Source organism: Gouania willdenowi, unplaced genomic scaffold (assembly GCF_900634775.1).
Source record: "Gouania willdenowi unplaced genomic scaffold, fGouWil2.1 scaffold_354_arrow_ctg1, whole genome shotgun sequence".
NCBI lineage: Eukaryota > Metazoa > Chordata > Actinopteri > Blenniiformes > Gobiesocidae > Gouania > Gouania willdenowi.
In genome coordinates, this window is record NW_021145116.1 from 222,894 (window position 1) to 235,813 (window position 12,920).

Below are 12,920 nucleotides of genomic sequence, written 5' to 3' on the forward strand. Positions count from 1 at the left end.
CAAGATTTTTTTCACAAGATTTGACATCTGTCAGTTTGCTAAGGTACCTAAACAACAGACTGCCTGTTTGGAAATTGAATGTAAATGTGTGAATTTGTGCTAAAATACATACGTGAGGGTTTAGTCCTTTTATTTTAACTGTTTCTACGTGAGGAGGTGAACTCTGTCATATTTTCTCATATTACTTTTCTTGTGATCATGGAAACTTGGATGCCCTTCCTAAAGTACTTCTAGTACTTATTTGTAAATATGTAATTTCTTTTTTATATTTACTTGTCAAAACGTTCCCTAAATTAGCTTAGTTGCTTTTAGCGTCTTTTTTGTATGTAGAAGTAGTCATGGTTTACTCACCTGTAAACTACCAATTTTGGCATTTACTGTTTTAACTTTTCAGCTGGTATGTGAGGTATTGATGTGGTGACATGGTGGGAGTTGTGGTTTTGTTTGGAATCTGGTTCCCTGTGGGTCCCAGCAACCCTGGGAAAAGGAAGTGTATACAGGAAGACTACCAGCTGAGTGAGCATGTGACCACTCTGTTCAGACGAGATGGAGGGAAAAAGTCATTACGTCCAAAAACAAAGAAGAAAAAACTTGATTTGATGAGGTCATATGAGTGAGGGATGGTTTGGGGTGATTTTATAAATCTCCAGACTGTCTTTGTGAATGACAGACGAAGCTGTGGGAAAAAGCAAAATAGATCTGGTCGTCTTGAACTTTCCATTTTTACTTTAGGGAGGTTTAACAATTGATATCATCACATTAATGACATATTTTTATGTTCATTCTTCAAATTTCAACTGTCCATCCATGGATTCTTATTCTGAGATCGAAAGTATACAGTCATAAAAAATGTTATATTTAAAAGCACAAATCCTTCAATAAATAATAGGTGTAGAAATGCTAAAATGATCCGAAAACCTGTTGAATTCAAACAAGTTATAGATCATTAATGAGATTAACAGCTCTGACTCCTGACGCATGTGGTAGAGCACAAAGACAATAACAGCCCAACATCTACTGCCAACTCATCCCTCCCTGAACACCTGAACTGCCTCTTTGCCAGGTTTGAATGGGGGGAAACCCACAACAACCCACCACTGACACTGCAGGGGACCCACCAGGTACGCTGGTGCTGAGCCCCCATGAAGTGAGACGGGCTCTAAACATCATTAACCCCAACAAAGCCACTGGAGCAACCCTAGCCTAACCCTAACCCTCCTCAGACTGTGTGAATGGAGGGTGCACCACAAGGCTGTGTGCTGAGCCCCTCACGGTTCTCCCTGTACACACACGACTGCAAACCCTCACATGACACTACCTCCATCATCAAGTTTGCTGACAACACCATCGAGGTTAGCAGAATCAGCAACAACGATGAGTCAGCATAGAGAGCAGAGGTTGAGAACCTGTGGAGCTGGACCGAGACAACAACCTGATCCTAAACGCAACAAAGATGAAGGAGATGATCCTTGACTTCAGGAGGCTGAAGCCCAACATCCACTGCCCCATCAACATCAACGGCAAAAGGGTGGAGGTCGTGTAGAGCTTCAAGTACCTTTGTGTCCACATCAGTCAGGGCGCAACTCGGTCCGTCAACACCACAGCGATGGCCAAGAAAGGACACCAGAGGCTCCACTTCCTGAGGTGCCTGAGGAAGAAAGCACGGCTTCCACAACAGCTGCTGGTGAACTTCTACAGGTCAGCCATCAAGTCTGTCATCACCTACTGCATCACGGCGTGGGACTTTGGCTCCACCCTATAAAACAGGAAGTCTCTCCAGAGCATCGTAAGGACTGCAGAGAGGATCACCAGCTCCCAACGCCCCAGACTAGACCACATTCACAGGTCACGCTGCACCCGTAAGGCGACAACCAACATCCGTGACGTCACACACCATGTTCACCCCCACGCCCTCAGAGAAGCGCTACATGGTGCTGTTCTCGCACACAACCAGACTCAGGAACAGCTTCTACCACATAGCTATCTCACTCATGAACAAACAAAAACATCAGTAGCCATAAGGAATAGCTAATGGAAACATCTCACACTTTCATGAGGAGGTTTTTCAGATGTTTCAATATTGAAATGTGTCCCAAAAGTGCCATGGAAACACTTTTTACGTAAATACACAAATCACATGACGTGACGTAGCTGGTCACATGACCACTTCTCTCTGAGTGTACACAGAAGAGGAGACCCAGACATTTCTTAGACTTAATAATTATTAGTGCCACATCAGACGTGAAACAACAAAGGAGCGTTCGTCTTCCTGCAGCGAAGTCTCGCTGGATGAGATTTCACGGGAGTTACGAGGCTCCTCCCCCAAAACATTTGAAACACGTTCAAAATGCAATTATACTTTGTTTACATTTAGAAAAATCGCTTTCATTTTGCAAAAATCTGTAATGTAAACCCAGCTGGTGTAACACGTGGGGAGTGGGCCGTCCTAGGTGGCAGAAAGGTGCACATGCTCCGCTCGTGTCGTGTTTGTGGCACGTGTGAGAGTTTGTGTTCATGTGAACATGTGTGTGTTCTGAGCCAATGCAGAGCGAGGGAGGGGCAGTTTGGGTCTGTCGGCTCTGTGTGAGCCCTTTGTGAGGCGGGGGGGGGGGGTAACTTTACTTAATGAGATCAGACGGGATTAGCTTTCAGGCCATTGGTCTGTTCTTCTCTGTCTCTGAGAGATAAACTATATGTTAGATTCTACTGCTGCCTTGGAAACACTCTGGAGTTAGAGCGTCAGTTGAGTCGGGGGATGGAGGTGGGACTGGGAGGGTGAGGAAGAAGTGATAGCCTCAGGACAGATAAGCTCCTGGGAGAGAAAAAAGGGCGGGGCATTGTAGGAGGAGGAGGGAATCACGGTGAGGAAACAGGGATTCTCTCTCTCTCTCTCTCTCTCTCTCTCTTTCTTTCTCAGTCAGTCTTGCGTTGCCGGTTGCTGCTGCTGTTGTTGCTGCTGCTGTTGGTGCTGGTGCTGGTGCTGGTGGTGGTCGTGGTCTTCAGTCTCCTGAGCTTTTCTCCTTTTTTCTCTTTTTTCCACAGCTTTGGACGCGTTTTTGTCTTTTGTTTGGATTCAACATGGATTCAGTCTGAGGAGCTCCATGAGAAACATGAGAGGACTCTGTAAGAGGTGTGTGTGTGTGTGTGTGTGTGTGTGTGTGTGTGTGTGTGTGTGTAGGATAAGCTACCCCTGGATAACCCTCTCACACACACAATAATAGGATATCTCTCCTGCTTTCTATTTTTAAACGCAGCGTTTCTCTGTGCGTTACAAACGTCTCTAATCTATTGGCTCGTTGGCTGCCTGTGGTTACGTTTGTCATAGTTGAGTGTTTAGTCTATGAATGGGGGGGGGTTCTTACTTTAAGTCAGCTGCTCATTTCTCTCTGTCCCAGTGTTTCAACCACTGCCTGTGTCTAATCATCACCTCTAGGGAGGCTGAGGGTCACATTTCCACCAGTGTTTATTTATTTATGTGTGTGTGTGTGTGTGTGTGTTACATCAGGATTACATCAAGTCATTTAAGGATTTTGATGAAATTTTAACTTTTAGATCTTACAACATGGAAGATTCCATTAAAATTTAAAGTTGATCCAGTACAATATACTAATTAAATCACTTTGAATAATCAATATCTCTACTGATCTTTATGAATTCTGACCCAGTGATGTCTGGTTGGTTCTTTACTTACCGACTTTCATCCAAATTGCACATTTCATTGCAGTTTTCCAATAAATGGTGGTGCCCAACTGCTCATACATTTGGACCTACTGTATTTTTATTAATGATCAGGATCAATGATCCAGATAATCTCTGAATGCTCCTTTTTCTTTTTGATACTTCTATAATAATAGATATTCAGCCCTAGACATTGTCATGTATGTCCTCATAATGTCACGTTCTACTCCAGGCTGCTCTGAAAGGATCCTTTTGGTTTCATTCATATATTTAAAGATTTCTGTGTTTGATTTTGTGATCATTCATTCTTTACATTTTTAACTCTGTGGTGGTAATTTATGTTCCAGCAAACACTTAAACCCAATTTATGTTTCCAGAGTTTATTGTTTCATAATCAAATTTACCATTTGAGAATGAGTTACAGTCAATTAACTGAGGAAAACAACTGTTTATATCCTGTGTTCTCAGAGATGATATTATAATATACATATAGATATGACATAACAAATGTTGGAACACATTATTTAATGAACGTGCTTGTCTTACATAAATCCTAATCTTACTCTAGCAGCTTTTATTTATATATTTATCAAATATGCACCATGTTTTTGTTGATATTCATTCAGTTAGTAATTTATATCTGTCACTACTAACCTGATGGTTATGGAACAATCATAATGTGGATGATTATGGAATAAGAGTATTTAAGGGTTAGGGTTATAATTGAATGCTTCATTCTGTCATTAATGAATTTATTTATTCATTTATTCATTTATTTATCTGCTTTACAGTGTCTTAAGGGTCAAAAATGATCTGAAATCAGACGTACGCCCCAGTATCTGGACCATGATTATTCATGTTTGAAGTCATAGTCTTTAAACGAGGGGAAGATCTCAAGGCATTTTAAGCTGCTGTATTATTCTGTTGAAAGTCATCACTCGCTGCTACATCTAGACTTAGCTAGCCGTAGTCTAACGCCCTACGCAACATGTAGCTCCATTGTTTCATTAAAGTAACCGTGGAAATGATCACTACTATTACCGTAGAATCTGAGTTGGAAGGATGTTCCTGATTCTACGGTAATAGTTTTTGGGTCATCATTAACAATGGCCATAATTTGAGTTGAGGATCAGCATGTGTTCTTTCATACAACCTATCAGACATGTGTCAAACTCAAGGCCCGGGGGCCAAATCCTGCCCTTAAGACCAGGCAGTTCGGTCCGCAAGAGTAAGTAAAAAACATAGCCGCAAGCAGCGATAAACGTCAAAGTTTGAGCTGACGCTTTTCAAGATTTGGCCAATTTCCTATTAACACAAAATGAAGAGAATCTCGATACAAAATAACACCATAAAAAATAAAACATTCTCATGGACTTTTTTGATCGAGAGACCAAAACAAACATTTATGATTTTTTTCCCATATTAAATGGTCTTTACTCTGTATTTCCACAGAATTTATCAAATGATTTACATTTGATACAAATCAAAGTTTGTATGTGAAAATGGGAGCATTTTCAAAATATTTAAATGTTCAAAAGATTTAGGCCAAAATGCAAGTTATCAAAAATCTAAAGATAACATTTGATGTCCCACGTTTCTAGATGATCTCCAGTGATTTTAACCCCGTCAGTGAAACGCCCTCGGAGGAGTGCGTTAAAATACATCGTTAGCAAAAATAGCAATTTTTCAATTTTCAATTCAAGATTCTGGACTTCCTGTGTATTTTATGGCGTGGTCTGAATAATTTTTTTTTACTTGTCTTGTCATTTTTTTTGGCAGTTCCTATCTCGTAATGCATTTTTGGCGTACTAGGGGGCGCTGGCAGGTCAGATTTTTGCATTTTTAAAATCGGAAATAGCCAGAAATTAGAGAAGCGCGCAATTTAATTTTGTTTGAATTTTTGAGACTCTAAACAATGGTTCAGTGAGTGAAAAGTAGGTGAGTTGGTTCTGACACTGGGAAAGAGACCCAATAACAATGTTTCCCCCTTTGTGAGGACCATGAACTGTACATTTTCGGAAAGCGCGGGGGCGTGTCTACGACATGACCAGGGTTCCTGGTCACTGACGTGCACATGGCGTTTGCATAAGCTCCGCCCCTTCCCTCGTAGTGAGTCACTATGAGAGAAAGAGACCCTTCACCAGTTCGTGGCCTAAAAAAAGTCAGAAAACGAACGTGAATCATTGAGTAAATGAAGCTCAACAATATTTGCAGGTGTTCACAGTTTTTCTGAAGCTTTTATTACATGATTTCAGTCATTTTTAATGTTGCACTGTTGAAAAAACTCAAACTTTTTCAATTTTCCTCAAACTATTGCATAATATTTGTTTGAATTGAATAGGAATTGGTCACAAACTATGAAATGTAAAGTTTAGATCCTGTTGATACTGATATCTGTTACTTATTGTTTGGATATAATGTTAGTTTATTATTGAGAATTTTATGTATACGTAGAAGTGTAAACTAGGGAACAATAATGTTAAAATGACTGGTTTCCAACATGAAATCTGTGGCCCACTTGAGGTCAGACGACTCTGTATTTGGCTCCTGATCAATCAGACTCTGAGCTCAGTGCAGGTGAAAAGTCTTTGGCCTTTTTCCTCATAACCATAAAATATTTAAATTCATGTCAAACGTTGTCCAACCTCAGCAGTAATTATATATTTTTCCACTTAACAATTCTGCCATTTTCAAAGAGTCGTTATATTTTAGTTTTATCATAGAAAATGATTTGAAAGCTTCATTTAAATACAATTTTATTCAAATGATCCACATTTTAATCTTTTCAACCCAGTGTTATACACAAATGTATATTTAAATATATTTTGGCTATTATTGTGTTATTATTATTACGGCTCGTAGATCTTGTTGTTGTTTGTAGAGTTTTTGTGTTTTGCTGAGTTTGCAGCTTTTCCTGATTGGAGCGCAGTGCATTATGGGAATGAAATAGGAAGCGTTCAGGTGTTGGTTATGTACTGTCATTAACTGAGTTAGTTTGATCAGTAGTTATTGATTAGAGACCAGTGATAAAATGTCCTTCAATCACTTATAGATAATGAATTACAGTATTAAAGAACACACATTTCATCATACTGTGATTCTGTGTGTTTAAATACCAGCTGATCCCGATGTACAGGACTGTAGTTTATCTCATTCAGTGTTTCTCAAATGGGGGTACGTGTACCCCTAAGGGTATGGCACTACATGGGGTAGAAATTATCCAATAAAATGTCAGTCTTGGTCCCACACTAGGTTATATAGGTTATACAAAGCATAGAAATAATATATTCAGGAGCCACTAAATCAGTGTTTTTCAACCTTGGGGTGGAGACCCCATGTGGGCTCATCTGAAATTTCTGAAAAACTTGAATACATTTTTGAAATTATTATTATTATTGTTCTTTTTTCAATGAAAACAACACACAATCTTAAACAACTGTATTTCTATATGTTCACTTTGTGAAATATGAATCTATTTCAACTCAATGCAGTAAAAAAAAACAAAAAATAAATATATATATATATATATATATATATATATATATCTGAGCTCAAACATGATCAAAACAAATTCTAAAAAAAAATACTTTTTTGATATCAACATAGGGTCACGACCCATAAAAGGTTGTGAACCACTGCATTAAATACTGTTTATTTCACTAATTTATAAAATGAGATTCTTTAAAATGTGTGTTATCACTCATCATTATGATCTATAGATGTTTTTAAATAGTTTTCTAAGACATAAGAGGGACTAGAATTCAGAAATAAAAGAGGGGACTAGAGCCAAAGTTTGAGAACCACTGTTCTAATTGAATGGTTACAGTTGTTGTTTATAGTTTACGGTTTCCTTGTTTATCTTCTGTCTGCTTCTGAAGCCGTGAACATGTTGTGATTCATTTTTATCTGATTCATAGAGAATTTGCAATAATTCAGACAAGAGCTGCACGATTATGACCAAAATAATCACAATTATTGATCACAATTATTCATCATGTTAGGGAAAACATGTATCATATTTAAGTTTGAGTTGAACACATTAGTTGTTAGCCTGAGGTATGTTAATGAAGTTTCATCATGTGTTCGCCCCCTGGTGGTTGGCTGACCAAAGTGCCTGTTTAGATTTGCAGCAAAGCCACATTTTAAATGTAAAGAGAAAAAATCAGGTTAGTTAAGGTTGTAAAATTAGTCAAATCTAAATAAAAATGAGTATATGAGTAAAGAACAAAGAAAAAACCCAACTTTTGGCCTTTAGCTACCAGCACCATAGTGCTGTTAGCTGTGTGAGAAAAATGAATTATCAGCAAAAACAAACCCTGAGGAAGGAGAAATTTAGCATTAATATTATCATTAATGCATAATACCACTAGACCTTAAAGGTGAGTTATTTTTGAATACTAATTGCTTTTTAAAAAACCTTTAGACTCCAACACAAACTAAAGCATGTTTGTTCCTATTTATATAAAGATTTCTGACCTTTTAGTGACAAACCAAACCAGGATTGTTTTTAAAGCTCAATAAAATGTTAACAAAGCAACTAGCTCAGCTTTAATCTAACATTATCAGTGTGCTAATACCTCTAAATGTGTTTCATCTGAATTGATAACAAACTGCAACATGTAGTATTGATCTTTTCATCTTATTGGAAGCAGAAAAGTGCTGAGGCGTATCGTCCATAATGTCACGTATCTGAGTGGATGATAATCATTAGTAACAAAGACAGCAGCAGGTGACGCCGCTATAGCCGTGGATAAGCAGATTTAAAAGCAAAGGCGTGCACACACACACGTGCACATGGTCTGTGGTTGATGAATGAATGTCTACGGTTCTATCATGTTGTGTTCGTTCCTACCTTCAGCCTTTATTGATCCTCTGAGAAACAAACAAGAATATTTGTATTACAGTGTGGAGAGATGTTTTCTTCAGCTTATTCTATGTTTTTGTTTAGAAGCTGAAACAGTTTCTGGGGTGAAAAGTAGGAAGTTTACCAAGAGATTCTCATCTACGTTTGATTTAAAAATGTCTGAGTTTGCTGGACATTAGGAGTGTGTATTGTCATGAATCTGACAATACCATGTGATTCATCATTTGGACGATATGTTATATTATGATATATTGCATATCAATAATTACAAATGTCACCTTTACAAGTACAAAATGGTATGAAATACAAGACAGAGTCTAGGCCTCATAGATCAGTTCATCAAAGATCATTTACCAACAAACGTGTTCCTCAGCGTTTTATACATTGCATTGTGGGATTTGTAGAGGAATTAAACAATGATGCCAAAGCAGAACAATTGCTTTAGGAAGTTTATTTCTTCATTCCTAACAGGATTTTGTGATGCTTTTAAAAATATCTCCCTATGATATGACTTCACTCTCATTTCAGCGTTAGTCGAGTGTTTCCATGGAAAACATGTGATTGTTTTGGGCTTTTGATGAGAACCACTTTTAAATGAAATACAGTTACAGCTGAAAAATATTTTAGATTTATTGTCACCAGCAGCTGTAAGTGTAATAAAAAAGAGAGTAAAGTTTATTTACATATATTTAGAAGTAGGGTGAGCAGATATCTAGACTTACCAGGGACAGTTACGTCCAGTTTCCTGGTCGATTTCTCCCAAACCATTGATTTGTTCTAGTTTTTCACAGGTTCAATCCCGTTTATTAATAAATAAACGTCAAACAGAAAAGACCCTGAAAGTATATTTAGCCTGAAATCGTGATCTCTGTGGACTGTGAGCTGTCAATCACAAACGTTGCCATAGTAACGCATGCAATATAACAAACTAAAAAGCTCAAAAGTCTTCCATGCGTTTGCAACTCGATGCTGATTGGTCGATAGCATTGACAGTATTTCTCCTTCAACATGACAAGAAGAAAAACAAGTTTTTTTTATTATTATATTATTTTATTATTTTATGTTAAAGGGACACCGTAGATTTTATGACCCATATAATAATATTTGTAAGTTTGGAGGCCTTTAGCCAGGTCATGTGACCTGCAGAATGGCTGAATTCTCTGATATACTCGTTGGGCTAAAAGGCTGGTCATTGCCGAGGTAAGCAAAACGTTTAAAACTGCTTCTGAGGAGGATAAAAAGACGCCGCCAAGACCCGCCTTCCTTTCGGCAGCGGACACCGCCCCACCCACACTGGGTTTTTAAAATGTGGTCACCCTATGCTACAGTAAATGTGCCAGAGCAAACCAAGTAACCACATGAAAGTTTAGTTTCATATGTTGAGATCAAGCATATTAATATCTGCCATAATCCCCAAACTAGATGTAATAAACTGTTAGTATGAGTAATACGTTAGTATGAATAATACGTTAGTATGAATAATACGTTAGTATGAATAATATGTTAGTATGAATAATACGTTAGTATGAATAGTACGTTAGTATGAATAATACGTTAGTAAGAATAATACGTTAGTATGAATAGTACGTTAGTATGAATAATACGTTAGTATGAATAATACGTTAGTATGAATAATACGTTAGTATGAATAATGCGTTAGTATGAATAATACGTTAGTATGAATAGTACGTTAGTATGAATAATACGTTAGTATGAGTAGTACGTTAGTATGAATAATACGTTAGTATGAATAATACGTTAGTATGAATAGTATTTGTATGAATAATACGTTAGTATGAATAGTACGTTAGTATGAATAATACGTTAGTATGAATAGTAGTAAGTATGAATAGTACGTTAGTATGAATAATACGTTAGTATGAATAGTACGTTAGTATGAATAATACGTTAGTATGAATAGTAGTAAGTATGAATAATACGTTAGTATGAATAATACGTTAGTATGAATAGTATTTGTATGAATAATACGTTAGTATGAATAGTACGTTAGTATGAATAATACGTTAGTATGAATAGTAGTAAGTATGAATAATACGTTAGTATGAATAATACGTTAGTATGAATAGTATGTTAGTATGAATAATACGTTAGTATGAATAGTATGTTAGTATGAATAATACGTTAGTATGAATAATACGTTAGTATGAATAGTATTTGTATGAATAATACGTTAGTATGAATAATACGTTAGTATGAGTAGTACGTTAGTATGAATAATACGTTAGTATGAATAGTAGTAAGTATGAATAGTACGTTAGTATGAATAGTACGTTAGTATGAATAATACGTTAGTATGAATAATACGTTAGTATGAATAATACGTTAGTATGAATAGTACGTTAGTATGAATAATACCTTAGTATGAATAATACGTTAGTATGAATAATACGTTAGTATGAATAGTACGTTAGGATGACATTTCGAACATGGCCGTATTTTAGTTTTTATTAGTTGACAAAAATATCAATATATTTTGACTGTTTTTGTTCAATTTTATTTTTTCTTATTAGTCATAGTCTAGTTATTGTTTAACAAAATTAGTTGACTTAAACTATGATGACAATATTTAGTCAACAAAATGAACAATAATCTCATTAATGAAGTCATTTGAATTCAACTGATTTTATTTCTACAACTATTATTTATTGAGGGGTTTGTACTTTTAAATATGACATTTGTGGAGCAGAAAGCCTTTATAGTGTAAACTCTGTATCTCATATTGTTTGTAATTAAAATATCGTAATAAACTATGAATGGTGATAGTTCTGCTTTCCCTCTCCTAATTTATTAAATAGTAAACTTTAAAGTAACAGGATGTGATGATCTCTTACCACTAAAAGCATCTTTTACTACAGACATTAAACATGGATTCATTGTAGACACACAAAACTAGATCCATGGTGATTCATGAAGTAGAACAATGGTCATCCACTTCCTGGTCTGATGACTTCATAGTCTAACGACAGGAAACACCAGCTGCTTTTCCTGGAAGGAGTTGAAATGACTGTTTAATAGTTGAGTTGCATAGATGAGGATTTAAAGTTCAGACTGTAGACCGAATCTGTAATATAATCAATATCTTTCATTGTCAAAAGAATCCATTGATAAACTATTCAAAACAATGACATTTAACTAAAAATAAATCCTGAATGAAATAAATAAAGAAATAATATAAATGCTGTTTCTACAGTGGGTACCCTAACCCTAAATAAACTAGTTCTCATTAATGCACACTCAGCACCACATCTGGACAGAAAAAACCATAAATGTAGAAATGTTTGTAAATGTATTAAAAAAGAAAAGTTGTATTGAGCAGTGACTGGTTTTCTATTAACACCAAAAAGTTCAATCTTGGTCTGATCATATTTCTCATATTGTGGGAGTCATTCATGTGTTTTTTTATAAACTCTATGCAGGTTTTCATATGTCTGACATAAAGCTCTGACTGGTGGAAGGTTCATAGGACAATTTTTATATTTATTGTCTTTCAGAGATGTAAAATAAAAATTATAATTTTTTTTTCTTATGTCATAGATTATTGTAGATTGATTTCTGACCAATATATATCGATAATCACAGTATCGTCATATTGTGAGATAATCGTTATCGTGAGCTTTGTATCGCGTATTGTATCGTATCGTGAGGTACCCAGAGGTTCCCACGCCTATATATAAGGCTGACATTAAGCTGTCATTAGCATGAATAAAGTGTCGTTAAGTGTCGTTCGTTAAATTATGACACGTTTGGAGCTATGTTGGCATTTTTGGGGTTAGGTGGAGGGATCTAGTGATTAGGTAGAGGTTAGGGTAACGAACCACACTTAACTCATTCAGTACCAGCTGTTTTAGAGCATTTTGACTGTTTTTAAAGACCCACAGAATATTTAGTACTATAACTATCTGAATTCTGACACCAGACTAAAGTCTCTAATTTCATATATTAATAATGATAATAATTTTGTTTCTAGCTTGTTTCATTCTTCTGTAATCATCTGTAGAGGAAAGTTTCACACAAATCACCAGTTTGTGACAAAAAGAAAAACGTCTTTTTCTGAAAAAATCTATTCGTGACTTTGAAGTAATTTTTGTTTTTGTTTTATTGACATCTCAACATTAGTTTCCTTCTATAAAACTACACAAACATCACTGAGACCAGGCTTTTGATGGTAAAATTATTATTATTATGTTATCTATGTCAGCGTTGAATAGATTTCTCACTGTATTTTGGCCTTCCTCCAAGTCTCTCCCCCATCATTCTCCACACACGCAACTTCCTCCTCCTCCTCCCAGACATGCAGCGTGTCAGACATGCAGCGTGTCAGACATGCAGCGCGTCAGCGGTTGCCCTGTTCACCACA

General features: G+C 36.4%; 1 protein-coding gene across 3 annotated transcripts in view; it reads left to right on the top strand.

Moving 5' to 3' along the window:
- The window catches only part of LOC114459834 (SPRY domain-containing SOCS box protein 4-like), a 49,628-nt gene that overhangs the window by 19,183 nt on the left and 17,525 nt on the right, over window positions 1–12,920 (top strand). The window contains exon 2 of one of the 3 annotated variants that reach the window (XM_028441985.1): window positions 3,043–3,130. The exons of 1 other annotated variant lie outside the window; for it this stretch is intronic. The gene's annotated coding sequence lies outside the window, so the exon portion shown is untranslated. The remainder of the gene's footprint in view (window positions 1–3,042; window positions 3,131–12,920) is intronic. One more of the 3 variants, XM_028441987.1, reaches the window with a different exon arrangement.